Genomic DNA, 16,177 nt, shown 5'->3' on the forward strand with positions numbered 1-16,177 from the left:
GGGTAAATGTCGACACCAGTGCCACTGCTTCTTGCCTCTGACCTGCACGTGCCTCTGCGGCATCTTTGTGCACAAGTGTGCTGGCGTGGTGAGGCGTAGGAGTCATCCGAGAGAAAGAGTATTGTTTACATGGAGGAGTGGCTGTTCACATTGCCTGTCACTTTCCCTCAAATGTTTCCTTGGCGACTAGGGTGACACACCCGCAGTCAAGGTGGCTGTTCGAGGTGTGCTGGCTGCCTAAACGAAATAAAAAGAAATTAGATGAATGTCGATACCAGTGCTATTGCTTATTGCCTCTTACCTGCATTTGCCTCCACGGCCTCTTGGTTTGCGGAGTCTGTATGAGGGAGCTGCTGTGGCTAGGCGTAGGCATTGTCTAAGCAAAAAGAAAAGGCCATTTAAATGGGGAATTATGGAAATAAATGCAGTTATGTCTGCTTCTTGCACCCTTCTTGCCTAAAAGTTTTCAAACATAGTGTCCAGAACACACCAGCACTTTGACTGCTTCTGCTTTTTACCTGCAGGTGTTGTTGCGAGATCCTTAGTATGGCTGCGTGCAGCATTGTAACACTTGGTGGAGGCATTTGAAGTGGTAGCCAAAAATATAAAGAATCATCCTTGTCTGCACGAATGCTTTCAATTTCTAAATGCAGTGGTAACTATCACTATTGGTGCAAGGCCCCCCCACATCTATGCGGCAAGTGCCATAGCTCAAAACTGAATTGTTCCTTTATGTTTCACAAGGCATCTGATATGTCCACATTAGATGTGATGTGTTTGTTTTTATTTATCCCAGTGTGGAGAGAGCATCATTAAATGGCTGAAGTACTATAGCGCCAAACAGACGACACAAGAAGAGACACGGACGAGCGCTTGTGTCCATGTCTCTTCTTCTTGTGTCGTCTGTTTGGCGCTATAGTACTTCAGTAATATGCACCAACTAGCCCAACAAAAAGTTCTGCTGAAATATCATTAAATGTTTTGTTTATTTTTGCGTGTCTTGTTTTTTGGTTTATTTCTGAATTTATCATGATGCTAAAGTGACTTATGTAATGGCAATCAGCTTTTGTTTTGCAGAAAAACAATGCATTTCCTGACCCATTGTTTGACATCCCCTCACTCGCATAATTTTGCAGAGTATTCTACCTATATTGACTTGCTTGACCTCCACTAAAGGGTCTTGCATTTTTAAATACGACTCTTTCCTTAAAATCATTCGACACTTCTCATAATTTCTGTACCTTGGGCTTCTGATACTCTGCATTCACTATTTTTGCTTGTTTCTGACTAGAAATGTCTTCTTTAATTTAGAGCTTAAATTTTACCTTTGGAACACACGGAAGGGCTTGCCATTGCATATCTGCATAAAAGGGAAACATGTTTCATTAAACATTTGCAAAATCCCATTGAAGATTGATGAATGCAGCTTGCAGTGTGATATGACTGAATGAGCCATAAAAGTAACTCATCTCACTTGGTAAATGAAAGCACATATTAGTGTGATGCACAAGATACGTTACACTAACGTGGTGGGTTCTCTTGCTTATAAAGCAAAATAATCGGTGCGCGAGAAAAAAATTATTTTTGCATAACTCTTGTGCACACTGACTTAAGGAAAATGAGCTGGAGCTGTCCACATGATGTACTTATTTTACCTGCGAGTATGGTCAACAAAAATGTGTCCCAGCTGCTTAGCGGTATTCCGGATTATGTCAGTATTGCATATGTGCCTGTTGTCGAAAATAATTGAATTTTGAAAGTGCTCGCAGGGATCTGATGTGCATATCTGCAGTTTATGGGTACATGTAAAAGACTCAGCATCAAGTGCAAGTGAACGGTCCCACAGGCCCGGAGTCGATCATGCAAATAGATTCGCTGCACAAATTTGTGACCAGAAAAGATATGCCACATGAAATGGCATGCAAGGAAGTGTTGAAAATATTGCACAGTTAATAAAACGCCTAAGCTATTAATATGTGGCTTGATGCACTCGTTATGCAAAACGGAGGTGAGGCGTGCAGACAGGAAACAAGAGTAGAGTATTTACAAGCAAACAACACGCGCGCCGCCCACTTCTCTACTCTTGTGTCCTGTCTGCACGCCTCACCTCTGTTTTGCATAATGAATCCTTACGAACTAGCTCAGCTTTCTGTCGTTCTAAGTCTCGATGCACTCTATTTCGTCCGCATTAGGCACTCGCCTCTTGATTACTGCGTGGCACAGAAATACTCGGTCATCAGGCTGTTTTTCTGCTGTGGCCTTTGTAGAAGCATGATTGTTCAAAGTGCAACAATTAAACAGATTCTTTGAGTTGCTTGTGGCTTCGCCAGTACAATTCCGGTGCGCTGGTCCGCCTGTCCAGCAATTTCCTACTGAAGGGAAACCTGCAAATAAAAACACCGCTCCGCATGCAGAAAAATGCTCTACTGTGACGCTTCTCGAACGATTGTGATGTACCACAAGAGCTGCCTACTCGCGTGATATTCTCAACAAGGAGATAAATTCGTTTACTTACATGTGAAGGTATATGCCAGACCACTTCGGGGCTTCGGTGGCACATAAGGCAGGAGTGTGTCATAGCGTCCGATGTCGACGCGCGATCGCATGTCAAACGAAACTACTACGCATCCAAAAAAACAGATTCGAAACCGAAATTCGCGTCATCCTTTATTGCATGAATGCGTACATCGTGATTTACATAAGTCACGGACTTAGCGATCGCTTTCTGTAAACTTATTATTAACGTACCACCTTCATAAAGCCATCAGGTATGCGTTTTTAGGTGACAAAGCATAAGGTGACCTGTACTTGTTCTCAGCTCTTTCAATAGTAATTGCGCTAGCCACATTGACCAGTAGCAACAGGGCGGCGCCCTAGAGGTTCCCAGTTTTCCGGCATAGAGTTAGTAGAACAACTCTAGAGGAAAAGCTGGGCCGGAAAAGTGGGAACCTCTAGGGCGCCGCCCTGTTGCTACTGGTCAATGTGGCCAGCGCAATTACTATTGAAAGAGCTGAGAACAGGTAGAGGTCACTTTATGCTTTGTCATCTAAAAACGCATACCTGATGGCTTTATGAAGGCGGTACGTTAATATTAAGTTTACAGAAAGCGATCGCTAAGTCCATGACTTATACAAATCACGATGTACGCATTCATGCACTAAAGGATGACGCGAATTTCGGTTTCGAATCTGTTTTTTGGGTGCGTAGTAGTTTCGTACAGTTTAGGTTTGACATGCGATCGCGCGTCGACATCGGACGCTATGGCACACTCGTGCCTTATGTGCCACCGAAGCCCCGAAGTGGTCTGGCATATACCTTCACATGTAAGTAAACGAATGCATCTCCTTGTTGAGAATATCACGCGAGTAGGCAGCTCTTGTGGTACATCACAATCCTTTGACAAGCGGCACAGTAGAGCATTTTTCTGCATGCGGAGCGGTGTTTTTATTTGCAGGTTTCCCTTCAGTAGGAAATTGCTGGACAGGCGGACCAGCGCACCGGAATTGTACTGGCGAAGCCACAAGCAACTAAAACAATCTGTTTAATTGTTGCACTTTGAACAATCATGCTTCTACAAAGGCCACAGCAGAAAAACAGCCTGATGCCGAGTATTTCTGTGCCACGAAGTAATCAAGAGGCGAGTGCCTAATGTGGACGAAATTGAGTGCATCGATACTTAGAACGACAGAAAGCTGAGCTAGTTGGTAAGGATTCATTATGCAAAACATAGGTGAGGCGTGCAGACAGGACACAAGAGTAGAGAAGTGGGCGGGGCTCGTGTTGTTTGCTTGTAAATACTCTACTCTTGTGTCCTGTCTGCACGCCTCACCTCCGTTTTGCATAACGAGTGCATCAACCCACATATTAATAGCGTAGGCGTTTTATTAACTGTGCAATATTTTCAACGCTTCCTTGCATGCCATCTCATGTGGAATATCTTTCTTGGTCACAAATTTGTGCAGCGAATCTATTTGCATGATCGACTCCGGGCCTGTGAGACCGTTCACTTGCCCTTGATGCTGAATCTTTTACATGTATCCATAAACTGCAGATATGCATATCAGATCCCTGCGAGCATTTTCAAAATTCAATTATTTTCGACAACAGGCACATATGCAATACTGACATAATCCCGAATACCACTAAGCAGCTGGGACACATTTTTGTTGACCATACTCGCAGGTAAAATAAGTACATCATGTGGACAGCTCCAGCTCATTTTCCTTAAGTCAGTGTGTACAAGGATTATGCAAAAATAATTTTTTTCTCGCGCACCGATTATTTTGCTGTATAAGCAAGAGAACCCACCACGTTAGTGTAACGTATCTTGTGCATCAAACTAATATGTGCTTTCATTTACCAAGTGAGATGAGTTACTTTTATCGCTCATTCAGTCATATCACACTGCAAGCTGCATTCATCAATATTCAATTGGATTTTGCAAATGTTTAATGAAACATGTTTCCCTTTTATGCAGATATGCAATGGCAAGCCCTTCCATGTGTTCCAAAAATAAAATTTAAGCTCTAAATTAAAGAAGATATTTCTAGTCAGAAACAAGTAAAGATGGTGACTGCAGAGTATCAGAAGCCCAAGGTACAGAAATTATGAGAAGTGTCGAATGATTTTAAGGTAAGAGTCGTATTCGAAAATGCAAGACTCTTTAGTGGAGATCAAGCAAGTCAATATAGGTAGAATACTCTGCAAAATTATGTGAGTGAGGGGATGTCATACAATGGGTCAGGAAATGCATTGTTTTTAAAACAAAAGCTGATTGCCATTGCATAAGTCACTTTAGCATCATGATAAATTCAGAAATAAACCAAAAAACAAGACACGCAAAAATAAAAAAACATTTAATGATGCTCTCTCCACACTGGGATAAATAAAAACAAACACATCACATCTAATGTGGACACATCAGACGCCTTAAGAAGCACTAAAGGAAAAATTCAGTTTCGAGCTATGGCCTTGCACTGATAGTGATATTTACCACTGCATTTAGAAAGTGAAAGCATTCATGCAGGCAAGGATGATTCTTTATATTTTTGGCTACCACTTCAAATGCCTCCACCAAGTGTTACAATGCTGCACGCAGCCATACTAAGGATCTCGCAGCAACACCTGCAGGTAAAAAGCAGAAGCAGTCACAGTGCTGGTGTGTTCTGGACACTATGTTTGAAAACTTTTAGGCAAGAAGAGTGCAAGAAGCAGACATAACAACTGCATTTATTTCCATAATTCCCCATTTAAATGGCCTTTTCTTTTTGCTTAGACAATGCCTACGCCTAGCCACAGCAGCTCCCTCATACAGACTCCGCAAGCCAAGAGGCCGTGGAGACAAATGCAGGTAAGAGGCAATAAGCAATAGCACTGGTATCGACATTCATCCAATTTATTTCTTTTTCTTTCGTTTAGGCAGCCTGCACATCTCGAACAGCCACCTTGACTGCGGGTGTGTCACCCTAGTCGCCAAGAAAACATTTGAGGGAAAGTGACAGGTAATGTGAACAGCCACTTCTCCATGTAAACAATACTCTTTCTCTCGGATGACTCCTACGCCTCACCACGCCAGCACACTTGTGCACAAAGATGCCGCAGAGGCACGTGCAGGTCAGAGGCAAGAAGCAGTGGCACTGGTGTCGACATTTACCCAATTTCTTTTTCTTGCACTGAGGCAGCCAGCACACCTCGAACAGCCACCTTGACTGCGGGTGTGTTAGTAGATTCCTGTTGTACATATGCTCATAATAAACTTCAGTAAACTTGAACTTCATAATAAACTTGAAGGCAAATGGGACATTGATGCATTGTATTGTTGAATATTTATTGTACACATACAATATATGTTATACGTTGCAGTGCTACAGAGCGTATTTTGAAACTTCCCCCTATATTTTGCACCTTTAATTACGTATGTGTTGTGTGGCCCTCAATGCAGTTCATATTGTAGCAGCTGCTTTGTCTGTGTATCGCACATTGGCGTAAGCTAGTGATATCCATATACTTCTCTCACATATACAAAATAAAGTTCTATGTAGTCCTCAGTGTTACAACAAAAAATGAAAGTAAACAATCCGATCGTGGAATTGTGTTTATTACAGTGATTCCTACGATAGTTACTGACAAGTTGAGAACTTGAACTGGTCAATCGGTCTATAGCCTCCTTTATTTTTCAAAAATAAAGGATGCTATGATCCGTCATGGCAAGGAATTGTATGTATACATAAAATAAAGGGGGTATGTGTGTGTTTGTAGTGGGGGTATAGGATTAGGGCGGTACGAAGAAATGTACCAACACCGTCCTCTAGGCCCATTCTGTTAAGGTACCGTAACAAAGCGTATTATGCATAAAGTTCATACAACCAACTCTGATATTACTACAGACGCCAGGCGACGCGAGCTACATTTGTCATGATGCATTTGCGACTGCACCGGATGCCCTCCACATTATTCTCGTGAATCGTGCTCACTGCGCCGAGGGAAAAGAAATATCATGGGCGCAGGTGCCTTTAAAGTATCTCGACCTTGCGAGGCACGGCTGCGCATGCCAGGGGAGCTGTCCGTGCGAACACTCCCTGGCACACGCCTGCCTCGGCGGCCCCAACCTACGTATCGTTCTGCTTCGAGCTTTGATCCCCCCACTGTCCCTCGGGTGCCCTAGAGTTCCTGCGCCGCCTGCTCTACTATCATCTCAGGTGCTCTCCTGAGACTTCCGTTTGTCGGTTACATGTGCCCTACAGCTGGATCATTACTTATACTAATAAAAAACCCGATCTATCGTGACGACGATAGATCGCGAAAGCGGCTTTTGCAACATACCGCACCCGTGCGAAGAGAATTACGGAACGCCAACGAGGAATCTGACCACAGCTTCGAGCTCGTAACGTCGTCGAGTGACACTCCTGCAACAGGCGTGACCGCTGAAAACCGCATACCGCCGGAAACTTGAACAGGATCATCCCTCGGATGCATAACTGCCAGCTGTACGGCCAACATGGACCACACCCACACCATCCCGCAACATAGAATAAAGAACCGACTTATAAAGCCCAAAACACGGCTGCACGCTCACATCACAACACTACAAGCGAGACGCCATGCTGCTACGCAGCTACTGTTGCCGGATTAAAACTGACTACTGTCACCAAGTCTAGCAAGCGTCTCAGGAGCTGGCAACCTCGGCGCGTAGCAACATGGCGGCGCTCTTGCGGTTCCCGATTTTAATGCATGGGCCCTATGGGTAGCTTGTCCTCTAGAGTCAGTATAGTAACTCTATGGATTCAACCACGACCTATACAGTAGGTCGTGGATTCAACTATGCTGGTTTTGTTAGCAGCAGCGCGCGGTCGATTTTTTCGCCCTCTGTGGCCATTAGTTGAACTTGAGAGTGTGCGGGGTCGGCTAGTGAGGACTAGTAGACTGGCTAGTGAGGCTGGGCGCGACTGCAGCGCCACGAAGGCGCGGGCGGGCGGCGGTTCCGCGCAACGGCGCCGAGTTTGAAAACTGAAGCTAGTCTAGTAACGTCGGATCAGGTAGAGCTCTAAGCTGGTAGAGGAAGCGGTGATCGTCACCGCGGGCTCTTGTGATCTATTCATTCAGCGTGTACAGGAATGGACGGTCCACTTAGTCAACACTTACAGAATAGCCCCCCAAGGCTATGGAAGCACACAGCATGTTAAGCTTAAGTCTGTGTGGAGCGCTACCTCCAGCTTATGTGGCAAGTCTTCCTGTTTACCTGTTCCTTTCCACTGAGAGCTGAGCATGGCCTAAGTTAAGTCAGAAAAAGCAACCAGCGTCCTTAGAATCCGAACAACTATTACTATTTGCCCTATAGAAGACAGTGAAGCCTATATGATCTATATACGATTTTTTTAGTGCAAATCATTTACTTACCACACAAACAAGGAAAAAATTAAAAAAAACACGCCATAACGAAGTAAACCGCGAACGACAACGATAAATAAACTGGACTCCGCCCGTAATTTTTAAACGCCAGGGCGCGCGGTACAATTCGACGCGACATTTGAACCCCTTTGACCGGGCGCTCGAGGTCGCGCTTCTGCAGGTTTTTTCCTAATAGTGCAGTCGATTTTTCTGCGCCAAAATTGCAAATTCGATTTTTTGAGGGGTTTGCCCTACCATAACCCCTTAACACTGTTGCGCAGAGTGATGAGTGGACAGGATTTGAGCGAGAAAAGAACACGACACCTGAGCTCAAACTATCAACTGGTTTATTTTTCAGCAAATGAAGCGTACATAAAGCCTACACGCATGCACAGGAGTCCTCTTCCCGGTCTACCTACACCCTCTATTGTCTGTGATTATGCTAATCTCTTTATGGCTGAATGAAATAGACGGGGCGCTGACACATGAGCCTTGTGGGTCTATCTTGATGTACGCTTCCACAGCTTCTCTTTTCCTTTGGTTCCTACTTTTCAGCAGAATCATTGTCTTGTGATAATCACCAGTTAATAGTTTGTGCTCAGGTGCCTTGTGTTGTTTTCTCGCTCAAGTCCGGTCTCTTCGTCGCTCTGCACAACAAGTTTAAGTATGTCGAACCAACTAGCCCACAGCACAATTTTCCTGAACCTTCAAACAATTGTTAACCAAAGCCTGTGAGAAATGATGAGGTGTTCTGTCGTGACATACAGATTTATGCAAGATCACTTTGCTAAAGGTACACTTTTAGCCAATGTTAATGGAGAGCTTAACTTTTGGAGTTCACTGTGATGCATTGTGACAGTAGGAGGTCCTGGAGACGCTACTGTGGAGATATGTCAACATATTCAGCCTATTCCTGTTTAATCTATGGACAGATGCCTTCATGAAGAGTTGGAGAAACTGCACAATTGAATGTTTTACACCACCTGTAATAATTATGCTGTGATAAAGTGTAGACGCTGACCTTAAGGCTTTAGAAAAGCTGAAGGAAATGCGCTCCAGAATAGGTATGATGCGTAGGTGACGTTATATTTGGCTCTCTTCATAGTGAAGTCTAGAGGCGTCACCTCAGCCACATCTAGTAAAATCTGTGGGCTCGTGCTGCCTATGCCTTTAGTGTACAAGTTGCCTTGGTGTTCCCAGTCTTGACAGGTACCACTTAAGCGCTCTCTCATGCACATGTTTGCTCCAAAGCTATAGTTGCTAACTAAAGTAGCTCCCACGCGAGATTCCGAAACTCTAGACCTAACTGCGAAAACGCATGCAGTACTGCCAGTCTGGCATGGAGTCTACATAACATGTGCACAACTTCAAATTTCGTAGGCAACAGATAACTGGCAACCTGTTAGAGTAACAGAATGGATGCCAAGGAAAATTCACCCAAGGCCTTAGGCAGGAAAATTAGGTGTTGTGATGAGATAAGTAAATAGCAATCGCATTTGATCGACTGACTCAAAACTGGCAGGGGTATTGCATTTCACATGATTGAAACGAGCTGCAGCTTGGAATGGTAACTGTGGGAGGCTTTACAATGCCGCGCTCTCTACATTACACATATATGTGCATCCATATACAGACCGGGTTGTATGTTGCTCCAACCAACTGTTTTTATTCAGGAAAGCCAAGTTTGTGGTTTAGCTCACATCATATGCTGGCAAAGTCATTCATCAGTCAACTCCCTCAGTACCCCGCGAGTGAGCCCACCTGAGCAGTATTTTGCAGAGTATGAGCCCGAGTGAGCCCGGCTGAGTAGAATTCTTATGAGTTCCATTGAGCAGCTAAGTATAATATTGGCTAGTCTGAGTGAGTTCCAATTATTTTACAAACATATATATGGTCCATGTACTTTTGAAATTCAGGTACGACACTAGCGCATAGGTTGAAAATTAAGCTTCTTGCCAACTGACTAATGCAGAAATAATCTTAGAGCTAGAGAAGACCGATACGCCTTAATGATCGATGCACCATGCCGCGCGGGATCCATGTGTGCAGCGAGCCCGTGGATGGGTGCGGGATTGGGAAATTATAGGAGTTTCGATCCCATCCACAGATAACTTCCATAATACCTTTCTCTACAGTGTATTATTGCGATGGCAATTATTTGGACAGCCTAGGCGAATTTTCGCTGTCGCCCTGAAGTTCGGTTTCAAGTCCAAGTGCGATAAAAATTATAGTGCCCCGCTGCATCCCACATGCTGAGGTTAATTGCGAGTGAAAGGGTGCGAGGGTGAGTTGAGAAGCATGGCAGCTTTATGCGCGCTGTCCACGTCCCGTGATCAAGCGCGCGCTAGGGTTGGAGAGCGCGCGTCTCTTGCCCGGCCGTGCCCGTGCATGGCTGACCGCGCGCTCCTAAGCGCATACACGGCCCGCGCGTGGCATATTTTTTGAAAAGTAATTTGCGGCCGGTCCAAAGGCGACAAGCCGACGTGGCGTCTGGTTTCATGAATGTTGGAAGTAGCGGTATATAAGTTTCGAGCGAAACAGTTACTTCCTTAGAGGGGCTAAAATGAGCTAGCATTTGAATGCCGCATTAGCCCATTGATGTAGCTATGCAAATTTCAAGTAAAACGCAGCAATTGTTGCGCTTATAAAAATTATTTGAGCTCCAATCTGCCGCTTTGCAGTGTCTACAAACAATTATCAGCACAAGATGGTTGTTGCATCGGATAATTACGTACTATGACTGCCTTGCCTAGTTTGAGTTCAGGGGGATGGCTAACTCGAGAAATCTTCAATGAAGCTGCTAGATTTGCTACACGTATACCTGTAGATCCGCGAGCTGCTTCAAGCGCATCCGTGGGACAGGCTGCATGAGTTGCGGTTGGAGACGGCGTCCGCACGTTTGAAATGTCCCATACCGGATGATCCTCCTCCCCATCTGCAGAGCAAGAAGAAATCACACTGTGTGACTTAATGCTTTCTGAGATGTTAAGGTTCGTGCAAGTGCCGTGTCATAAACTAATTCTAATGCCTGTTGACTTGAACGCGGCATTGAAAGCATTTTCACTATGGCCACGCGTCATAACTTTCTTCGGGCTAAGGCTAACTTTAAGGGAAATACATGGGCACAAGTGTCGCATTTACTCAATTGCAACAAGCGTTCTTTCTTTGTTCTTGAAGATTTTTGTTGCTTGAAGCCATCCCCTGCGTTAAATACGAATAACAGAAAAATTCAGATTTCGCGGGACCACGAGAATCCTCCGAATTATGGTGGTGGGAACGGAGTTTGCTCTCCAATATTAGAGACGTTTAGCTTGTACGCTATTCCGGTAAACGGGAGCGGTTTGGGCGGATTACCGGATGGTCGGGGCGTAAACGTGAGCGGTGAAGCCGCCTGGTGTTGTAGAGCTCAACCAGACAAACGCATAGCTAAAACTGCAGTAACTCACCATATCCTGCTTCGCCACTCGTGCAAATTTTTGGCAACGGCGTAATTGTGAACACGATTACGCCACTGTCGAAAATTTACCCCAGCAGCTAAGCAGAATACAGTAATTAGCTCTGTGTTTGTGTGGTTGAGCTTTGCGCCACCAGCTGGCGCCACCGATCGGGCCGCCCGCTCATCTTGACGCCCCCGCTAAACCGGAAAACCGCCCGCGCTTGCCCGAATACCGGACACGCTAAAAGTCCCTATTGACCATTATATTGTGCGGGAAACCGTGGGGCGGCATACGCTAAAACTGCGCTTGAATGTCGATCTCAAGAACAGCGCGACGCACCCAATGGCGGCCCGTGACGTACTCTCACCTGCGTTTGAAGCGAGCGTATAGCGCACGCTTCCGATTATCTTACCCCTGATAAAGCTATCTGCCGGCGGCAGCAACGAGATTGCGAGGAAGCAGCTCGGAAAAATTGCACGTTTTCACTTGCTGTTGCTCCCATTTTCTACAGGGCGTACTCTCGTCGCGGAAGCAAAAAGAATAAAAGCGGCCGAAAGCGCTTGCTGTACTTTGCCAGGGTGCGCGCCGCTTTTTATGCGAAGCATACTAGCCGCACAACCACGCCCTTTCTTGCTGCGCCGAGCGCGGCCGCGTAGCTACCATTGAGGGTATGAGCCATTGTTCATTGCTGCGCGTCTCATATGTGGGTCTATTCTCTTTTGGGTTTGCTATGTTTGTTATTAAGTTGCTTCTATTTTTATGCGTTGCATATTGCAATCACTCAGTTCAGCCCTTGGGCGCGGCCGGGCAGCCACCATTGACCTTTAGCGCAACCACGTGACGTGACGTCACGACAGCCGGAGGAAAAGCTGGGCCCCAACTCGCGCAATATACAACGCATTCTTGGCTTAACCAAGCTAAGCCTGGCCATTTCTTTATGCGAAGCATACTAGCCGCACATCCACGCTCTTCCTTGCTGCGCCACGCGCGGCCGCGTAGCTACCATATGACGTCATAACAGCTGCAAAAGCGGAGGCTCAACTCGTGCGCTCGCTTGCGGCCGCGTAGCTACATAACCGGGTCTCAGCTCGTGCGCTCGCCTGCGGTCGCACAGATGGTACTGCGGCCTAACTCCCGCACCTCCCGCTAGGGCACTGACGTCACAACAACATGCGTCAACTCGTCAAGTTGCGAGTGTATCTGTCGCTCGCCACTACTTTACTGATCACCACAGCGTATTTATTGGTTTGAAAATAAAGGAATAAGCAGAGTAACGCATGAGTTGTTTCTTCATATAGCCGAACCAAATATAGCCAAGCAACAGCAGTTCACCAGGCTAAACAGTGGTTCAACAACTAAAATAAAGGCTAGTATGCTTCGCATCCTGGGCTCAACCTTAGCTAAGCCACAGCTATTACTCACGTATTCGCCACCATCGTGTCAATATTCGCGGTGCACCACGGTCGAGTGCCGCACAATCGCTGTCACGCTAGATTCGAGTAAATATGTGCAAGTACATCAGATGCTTACCAATAATTGCGGCCCGGAACGCTTGCAACGATGCTTCTGTTTGCGCGTTGCATGTTGGCAAGGGCTGCTGGATTGGGACTAAACGAGAAGATCACGTTGCAATTAAAGCCCCTCCATCCACGCGCCACCGCCGCTTTTGTCGGCGGTGGCGCGTGGATGTAGGGGCTTTAGGTGCAATAGGTGCATCAACACTAATTGGTTTTCCTACTTTCTGGAATACCTGAGAACGAAACAGGACAGAACAGGCGCTATGAATAAGTCTAAGAAAAGGTTTTCTTGTGCGAAAGCATCAAATGTCCCAATGAGCAAGAACGCCTGGAATCTGCAGCAGGAAAACGGCACGCAAATTCCCATTGACAGCGATGCTACGTGACGAGCGCCCCTCGGCGGAGCCAAAGCGGGCGAAACAGCCTTGGTGACCCATGCTGCTTCATCGGTCTCTCGTCATCGCAGGTCGTTGGTGGCATGCGGCGTTGGCACCGTAAGCTGCTGCTGCTTGCTGGGTCCGGCAGCACATACCGCTATGGTACTACGTGCTGCCCGCATGTAGTACCTGCGAAAGTAACCTATGCGCATAGTTGTGGGTTCGGTTCCCACCTGCGGAAAGTTGTTCTTTCATCCACATTTGCCATTAATTTATCGTTACTTTATTTCATTTACTAAGCACAAGTAATTTCCCCTATGTTGTCCTTGGTGTCAGTATTTGTTGGCTTCTCATGCTATGCGCATTTAATCACAGAAGTGCGCAAAATACCCCGCAGCAAAACACGAAAACACTACTCGCAGCACAAAACCCGAAGGACTACTCAGCGGCGTTCAGTGGAGCATTATTGCTTTCGCATTCGCAACTCGTTAGAAGTACCTAGTTGTCCTCGGATTGATTTTTCGTTCGCACTCACACATGGCGTGATTTTAGCAGCGCGACGCACTAAAGCCCCGAAACAAAAGGTAGTAGCGTTCGTGTTTGTCCTTTTGCTGAACCTTGATACTTTTTGCACTTTCGTACGTCGAGCTGCTAAAACCACGCCATGACCTCATACTACAGAACACCTATACCTACTCGCTTACATGGCTATTCTTATCCAGTCTTCCATGTAATCGACATGCAAGTCGCCGCATTTGGGTCTGCTGTGTACAAACCACATATTCAATGCTGTCTTTGGCCTCAGTCGCTACTAGTGGACTGCGTCGTTGTTAACGCTAACGGCCCTCGTCATTTGACAGCACTGGTTTACTATGGATTTTGAAACACGTTGGGGTGGGTACGCGTTAGCGGCAAAATGAACGTTTTTTCTTCTCAGAATTCGTAGCCTCTCTCACAGAGCAGAAAACTAACGTTATAACGCTTAAGAACACATTCGGAATATACATCTCTATAACTCGAAACCACACGTACCGCGATTTCGTTTTTAACTCGAAGCGCCTCCCTAGCTCGGGTCACATAAGCCTAGAAGCCGTATATAACAAAATGCAGAAAAATTCAATAAAAGTACTTACCCATACGAGCATGGTGAACCGGGCTATGCCCGCAGTACGCACACCAGGATGCTTGGGACGGCGCTGCCGGCTGGTGAGGACCATCAGTAGGCCGGAAATAACCGTCACACTCACAGCTGTCTTCAAAGTTGCAGCGTTCCCGCAAGACGCCTTTTACGTGGCAAGACGAAAACATATTGCGCTACAAAAGCGACCATAACCCCCATTAACATAAGAGGCACCTACAGTACGTTGAATGCGAGACAAAAACTTTAGCAACAGCGTTACAGCCAGTTCGAGCCGCGTGCGCTCGGTCACGCTCGATGGTTTGCCCATCAACGTGTGGCACGTCAAACTAAACGCTATCACTTTTTGAGCAGCAGACACACCCTTGCACTTCGGATCTACGGCGGCAGTCACCGGCAACGCTGCGCTGACGCAGCAATTGGAGACGCATGAAAACGCTCGGTCACAGTCCCTAATGTGGCCGGCGAAAGCGCAGCCTCGTCGCATATGTACTACGAACGCAACGAAAAGTGTGCGCAATTTTCTTCAGTCCTGGCTAACTGCCCTGCAGCAGTTAAGAATTTCCAAGTCAATCGTATACAACATCCTTCCCTCAAGCAACCGCTGTAACGATTTCATCGAGGACAAAGGACAAGATTAAGTACCCCATTCCAAAATAAGAGCAGCCAAGATATCATCCTACGGTAACTGTTTTAGTACCCTACTTTTTGAAGGGCAACTAATACCGTTAACGTTGGTTAGCTTCTGCCGTAATTGAACCGTAATATAACAAAAACTGTAGGATGTGAAGTGAAGGCGCAACAACGGTGGTGGACTAAGAAGGAACACACACACACACACACTGGGTGTCACTTCCAACAATGTTTAATAAGGAAAAAACGCCACTAATTTATACAGGAAGCGTAATCACAGTTTCTCAGTGTGCATTCGGGTTCACGTAAAGTAGTTCTTTGCGTGATAATGATATGGATGCAACACTTACGCACTTATCACCTGCTTCAATGATATTTTTGGCCTCAATTATTGATCGAACCCATTTGTCATGGCTCCTGGCAACCACAGCGTAGGCGTGGAAGTCTGTCTCACATTTCCCATTTCTACAATGAACTGCCAGGTGGCCCTCCCTCCCATTGTTGACTTTGTCATTATGTTGCCTCAACCTCTCATTCAGGCACTGCTCTGTTTGGCCCACGTACTTTCTTCCCCAATCTAAAGGAATATCATAAACGACTCCAATCTGACAATCTACGTATTTGTTATCGTAGTTTATGACACAGGCCGGTGCCTTGCGGAAAAAAGGGTTGGTGATTCTGAGAGCTTTCACGGGGCAGAAAGCACGACATTTACGTTAGCTCGCTAGGCAATTTTTTTCAAATTATGCGACATGCGCTGTATGTATGGCATGACAGCTATCTTTTCTTTTTCGCGGGGTGGCTCCTGGTCCGGTTGGCGAGTTCGCGACTTCTTCAGGATTGTTTCCGCTACGGAAACTAGAACAGGTTGCGGGTAGCCTGCCTCTTCCAGTCGGTCAATCTACTTAAGAAAACTCGCCGCAGCTCGATGTGGACAGGACTTCTTAAAAACATTCAGCAGGCACGTCTTAGCAATGCTGCGTTTAACTAGCTTAGAGTGAGAGGAACTAAAAGGTAGCAGAGGGTTTACTATCCCGAGGCTCATACTGGCAACAGACGTGATTACTTGCTAAAAGCAATCTAAGATCTAAAAACCTGATGGAGGAATCTACCGAAAGTTCGTGGGTCACTTCAATGGGAGATAGAGTCTGCCTGAAGGTTGTCAATGTTTGACTAACGACCAAGTCG

The 16,177-nt window shown here is 46.0% G+C and overlaps 1 long non-coding RNA gene across 1 annotated transcript; it reads left to right on the forward strand.

The window, feature by feature from the left end:
• Positions 1-3,160: 3,160 nt before the first annotated feature.
• Positions 3,161-7,106, forward strand: LOC135911976 (uncharacterized). Its single transcript, XR_010567530.2, has 3 exons — positions 3,161-3,323; positions 5,276-5,350; positions 5,419-7,106. It is a non-coding gene; the product is annotated as an uncharacterized lncRNA (long non-coding RNA).
• Positions 7,107-16,177: the final 9,071 nt, after the last annotated feature.

Source organism: Dermacentor albipictus, chromosome 10, assembly GCF_038994185.2.
Source record: "Dermacentor albipictus isolate Rhodes 1998 colony chromosome 10, USDA_Dalb.pri_finalv2, whole genome shotgun sequence".
NCBI classification, from domain to species: domain Eukaryota; kingdom Metazoa; phylum Arthropoda; class Arachnida; order Ixodida; family Ixodidae; genus Dermacentor; species Dermacentor albipictus.